The sequence below is a fragment of the Panthera uncia genome, chromosome C2 (genome assembly GCF_023721935.1).
Source record: "Panthera uncia isolate 11264 chromosome C2, Puncia_PCG_1.0, whole genome shotgun sequence".
In the NCBI taxonomy this organism is placed as follows: domain Eukaryota; kingdom Metazoa; phylum Chordata; class Mammalia; order Carnivora; family Felidae; genus Panthera; species Panthera uncia.
In genome coordinates, this window is record NC_064810.1 from 148,225,283 (window position 1) to 148,230,606 (window position 5,324).

A 5,324-nucleotide genomic window follows, 5' to 3' on the forward strand; every position below is an offset into this window, starting at 1 on the left:
TCCCCCACTCGCATTCTGTCTCTCTCGCTCTCTCAAAATAAATAAAAATAGACATTTTAAAAAAAGAGCTTATGTGTGAGAGGATTAGAGAGAAACATCCCCAGTGTGGGTGAACAACAGGAGAATCACCTCAAAATGCAGAGGCACAAATGTCTCCATGTCAGTTATTCCACTGCTTGCCCGGGCAACAGGACTCTTGGTGTCGGGCTTCATGTGACCAATTGTCTTTTTACCAGGCCAGAAAATACCTGAGTAGTGTCAACACGTGACAGTGGTGTTCCTTTTAAACTACCTTCAAAATAAAGGAAATTTTTGCCTTCTTTCTGGGATTCTGAGTATACTACAAATCACCCCAAGTGCACCATTTGAGACAGGTGAATTTTAATGATATTCACAGAATCAAAGGATTACAGTGATTGTTTGTTTTATCACATTTCCTTTTATTTTCGAAATGCATTTTTCTCTGGGGAGAAAAAAATCTATATAAATATTTTATTTTATTTTATTTTATTTTATTTTATTTTTTAAGTAGACTTCATGCCCAGTGCAGAGCCCAGTGTGGGGCTTGAACTCACAATCCTGAGATCAAGACCTGAACTGCTATCAACAGTGGGTCGCTTAACTGACTGAAACACCCCAGTGCCCCCATAAACATAATTTTTATTAAAAAAAATTTTTTTTTAGTTTTTTCTTTATTTTTGAGAGGCAGAGAGAGAGAGAGAGACAGAGCGCGAGTGGGGAAGGGCCAGAGTGAGAGGGACACACAGAATCCGAAGCAGGCTCCAGTCTCTGAGCCATCAGCACAGAGCCCGATGCGGGGCTCAAACTCACAAACCGCAAGATCATGACCTGAGCCGAAGTCGGACGTTCAACCGACCGAGCCACCCAGGCGCCCCAACATAATTTTTATTTTAAAAACAAAAGAAGACAAAGATGCTGCAAAGGGAGGAAATTAACATTTATGGACCACTTTTTGCACATTATGCTTTGACTCCTGCTATCATCCCCCACATTTTCACGGTGCAGCAAAGCAAAATTCAAAGAGAAGTAAAACCAGTTTGTCTCAGCTCCCGTGGTTGGCTCTCCTACTTGTTTTGACCAGCTCCAAGCTCATTCTCTTTCCAACACATCACAGTCAATGAAAGAACCTAAACAGAAAGCCAAGAGCACAGTTAAATTCCTTTGAAAACGATTCAGTTTCCCCATGAAGAACACTGTCTCAAAATATTTACTTTTAGTATTTTTAGTCTTCATTCCCCATGGCAGACACTGAGTCTTGAAAGTTTTAAAGTCCTTTTAAACTTGACCTATTTCTGAAATTTAAAAAAGTTGATGTTGCAGTCAACAGACTCTTAGAAAATGCCAACTTGGAGGCGTCTGGGTGGCTGAGTCAGTTAAGTGGCAGACTTCGTCTCAGGTCATGATCTCACAGTTCTCGAGTTCGAGTCCCGCGTCGGGACCTGTGCTGATAGCACAGAGCCTGGAGCCTGCTTCAGATTATGAGTCTCTCTCTGCCCCTCCCCAGCTTGCACTCTGTCTCTGTCTCTCTCAAAAATAAATAAACGTTTAAAAAATTAAAAAAAGAAAATGCCAACATGAATACCAACATTTCCGATGGCTCCCCACGTGGAGTTACCTTCACCTATTTTAGCTGAATCTAAAGCGATCAGAGCTCTTAGATCAAAGCTTAGCTCACCCAAATTCCTAGGTGAAGTGAGAGAGAAACCCAGGACAGTAACAATGCCTTTTGTTTATCCTTGAAGTTTATAAAGTTCTAGGTTTGGACTTTGCAGCTACAAACTTCAAAATCTACTGCAGAACCAGGAATTCTGTTTATGATTAAATCAAGCTACAAGCACTTGATAGAGACTTCCCCAACCTAGAAATACTACCAAAATTTGGAAACTCACAACTGCACTGAAACCAGAAGGTGATGGGTAGTCAATTGTCAGGATCTAGTAAAAGTTTTCACTACATTAAGGCAGAGGAGTACAGCCAAACAAATGTCACTAGGTGGCCCCTGCTTTATCCCATGTACCAGCCCTGGTTGTTGGTTTTTTATTGTTGTGGTTGTTTGAAAGAAAGTAAAACTTCCTTCCCTTCTCCCTCTGTGTGTCTCCTGTAGCTTTCAGACATCAGAGTAGCTGCTGGTCTGCCAGCCGGGGGCTGTATCTCATGGTGGCCGAAGTGTTGTTCCTGTGTCTTTATCCCATGGAGGCCTTGTACATCCACATGGGGCCCAGAACTTCTAGAAGGTGCCAGGGCAAGAAGTGGTCAAGAAGGACTCTGAGCCTGGTGGCTTTCTAAGACGTTTGGGGTTCACATAGGGGAAGGGAAGGGAAAAAATAAGATAAAAACATAGAGGGGGGCAAATCATAAAATCTCCTAAATACAGAGAACAGACTGAGAGTTGCTGGAGGGATGGTGAGTGATGGATGGGCTAAATGGGTGATGGGAATTAAGGAGGGCACTTGTTAGGATGATGCATCTTCTAGATTAAACTATATTGGAGAGTCTAACTAACTTGGACTTACATAAAATTTAAATACATACATACATACATACATCTAGGAGTGAAAAAAGAAGTTTGGGGTTCATGTTGTGAGAACGTGGGAATGAGAGAAATAAAATTTTCCCTCCAAGCCAGATTGTAAATTCAGTGGGTGATGAAGTGGAAAAAACCTCCACTATGGAGTCAACATGGATCTCTATTTGGCAGGTTCTCACTCTAATCAGATCGAATGTATTGGCATCTAGAGGAGGAATCTCCATTAGAAGAGGGCTTGCTCAGCCATGCAGAAACAGGAGAACCAAGGCGAACAAGGATGGTGAGACGCTACCACGATCCAGCGGAGAGAGGTTCACACGTGGTAGACCTAGAGCATTAGGGTTGGGGGGGTGAAGACATCTCTACTCTAATGATGGATGTAGACATGGCAAATCATGGCTAACAGACTCTGAGTATTCTTGGATGGCCACTATGAGCCTCTCCCAACCATAAGAAGAAAGCATCCCGCTCTGATGTCCTTAATGGCATTGAACATTTCTTGTTTTTGACTCCCTTTGTTTTGCTTCTACCCTTACCAGTCGACCGTAGAATTACTTGGCTCCCTGCACAAGACCGCCCATGGGAAATTTATAGGCTCCCTTGGGCTTCAGAATTTTCTCTCCACAGTAGGGATTTCTCACTGCAAATCAGATTTGGGGCTCTGGTTATGGTTTAGCTTTGCGGTAACTCTTCTCCAGGGAAATAGCATGCGTCTCAGCTGGACGTGAAATATTCTACTTCTTGAGATGGTTCTCGTCAACTATTAATCTGGCCTGTTTATTTTCAACTTCGGTCCCGTTCATGAGCTTTATTAATGTGAAACCTGCCTGAGAGATGAATCCATTCTCAGGGTGCTGATAAAATGAGTGCAGATGAAGAAGCCGAGGGTCAGTGAAGGGGAAGAGTGTCACCACGTGAGGCCTCTTTGGGGAAGACTTTGTGTCCCCTTAATACCACCCACCATCACCATAGGCCTAGGACATGTTCACAGCCAGAGGTACGTCTCTGGAGGTGGGGACAGAGAGGGAAAGAGCACCTCAAGCTGTGTGACTCAGATTATCATTTCCATCACCCTTCATTCATCCCCGATCATCAGAGAACCAGACACTGGGATGGAAAAAGCTCCTGACTCACAGAGCGGTGATGCCTGGAAGGCTCTGAGAGGTGAAGAATCCTTGAGGCTACAGCACGAGTGCACAGCTGCACGTTGATAAAAATATTACAGAAGGAGAATACAGAGCATTAATGCTTGAATGAGTTCGTGTTAGAAGGAAGACCAAAAACAACATCCCATAATTGGTAAAAGGGCAGGTGTGCTTCAACAACAACACAGAGGGGAAAGGGGAAAGAGCCTTCAATATGAATGTGAGTCTTCTGGTAGATGAGAAAAGAGTTAAAGAGACAAGGGGAAGGTCCAGAGGGAAGGGCTGCAGGCAACACCAGCATTGACTTGGAAGGATTCAAGGACAGGGACATACTTGTCACAGAAAGTCACATGACCCAGCCTCCCAGAGGAAGGCCCCCTCTCAAGTCACCACAAAAGAAGGAAACTGGATTTGTTGGGTTGAATAGTCCTAGTGGAATTTTCCCGAAGTCTCCGGACATCCCTTTCCCCACTGGGCAAGTCTGCCATCAAAAGGCTCTCCAAAATAGTTTAATCTAGAAGATACATCTTGGTGAGTTTCTCTGGCACAAGGTGATGGCTGTTTCTTTCCCAGAGTTAGGAGGGCTTGGTCACCCAAGGGCATGGAGAAGAGATAGCAGGTCCACAGGCATCTAGGGACCTAAGGCTTGCCCCTGAGTTGGTAGAAAAATAATTCAGACAAAAACCCGGGGAGACAGGATAACACCCCCACCCAGGACACGTGATGAGAAGCTCCATAGAGAGATATTTTGGTCCTACAGCTGAAGAAGAATCTATTGTGCTTTACATCCTGGACTTGATTATGTGCCGCACGTTGGAGTGAGTGTTTCCACCAGAGCACATCCAGAACCTGTGCTATATTTGTTCAGCCAAGAGTCTTTCCATAAACCTGAGAGAAAGAGTGAAGTTATAAATATAGTCTCTAAATACACTTACGCGATAAAATTTGACTGAGAGGAGCCTCAAAGGGCAGGTTCTATTTATGTGCAGGGGGACAGGACTGCTTTCCATATGACAGCCAGGCAGCGGGACTTGGGAGAATTGATATGTTCAATGGGAATTTTTGAGTGGAATTCCAAAAACTACAAAGTGACCCCTCCATGGCTTCAGACCTTTAGCAGAGGAGACAAACATCTTAAGAGGCTCAGTATAGACAGGAGCAAAATGGCTGCCTCGGGCAGCACAGGAAATTTTACCACTGATATCTGACTCACATTCAGAGCTCGCTTCAGGCAGCACATATACTAAAATCAGAAGGATGCAGAGAAGGTTATCACGGCCCCTGTGCAAAGATGACACGCAAATTCCTGAGTTACACACTCATTTGTGCAAATCAATACTTAGCGAACACACATGGGGCCCCGCGTCAGAGCCTGCCAGAAGCGTTCAACCATTCCTCACTGATAAAATCCGGGTGGGAGTTAAACAGAGGGAATAAAGGATTGCCCCAGTGCAACCAGACTGAGATCAGTGAAGGGATAAAAGGAGTGACCTGAGAACGGTCAACCAACATCATAAATCCGTATATCAGTATCTGGATTTGAAGTCTTCCCATGACGTTACCGGTGCAAATGACCATGAGAACATGCAAAGAGTGTGTATACTTTTTAGGGGAAATCTTAGTATATTAGT

The 5,324-nt window shown here is 44.1% G+C and overlaps 1 non-coding gene across 1 annotated transcript; it reads left to right on the forward strand.

The window, feature by feature from the left end:
- The first annotated feature begins 4,911 nt into the window (after positions 1-4,911).
- Positions 4,912-5,019, forward strand: LOC125922198 (U6 spliceosomal RNA). Its single transcript, XR_007457632.1, has one exon. It is a non-coding gene; the product is annotated as a U6 spliceosomal RNA (small nuclear RNA).
- The last annotated feature ends 305 nt before the right edge of the window (positions 5,020-5,324 follow it).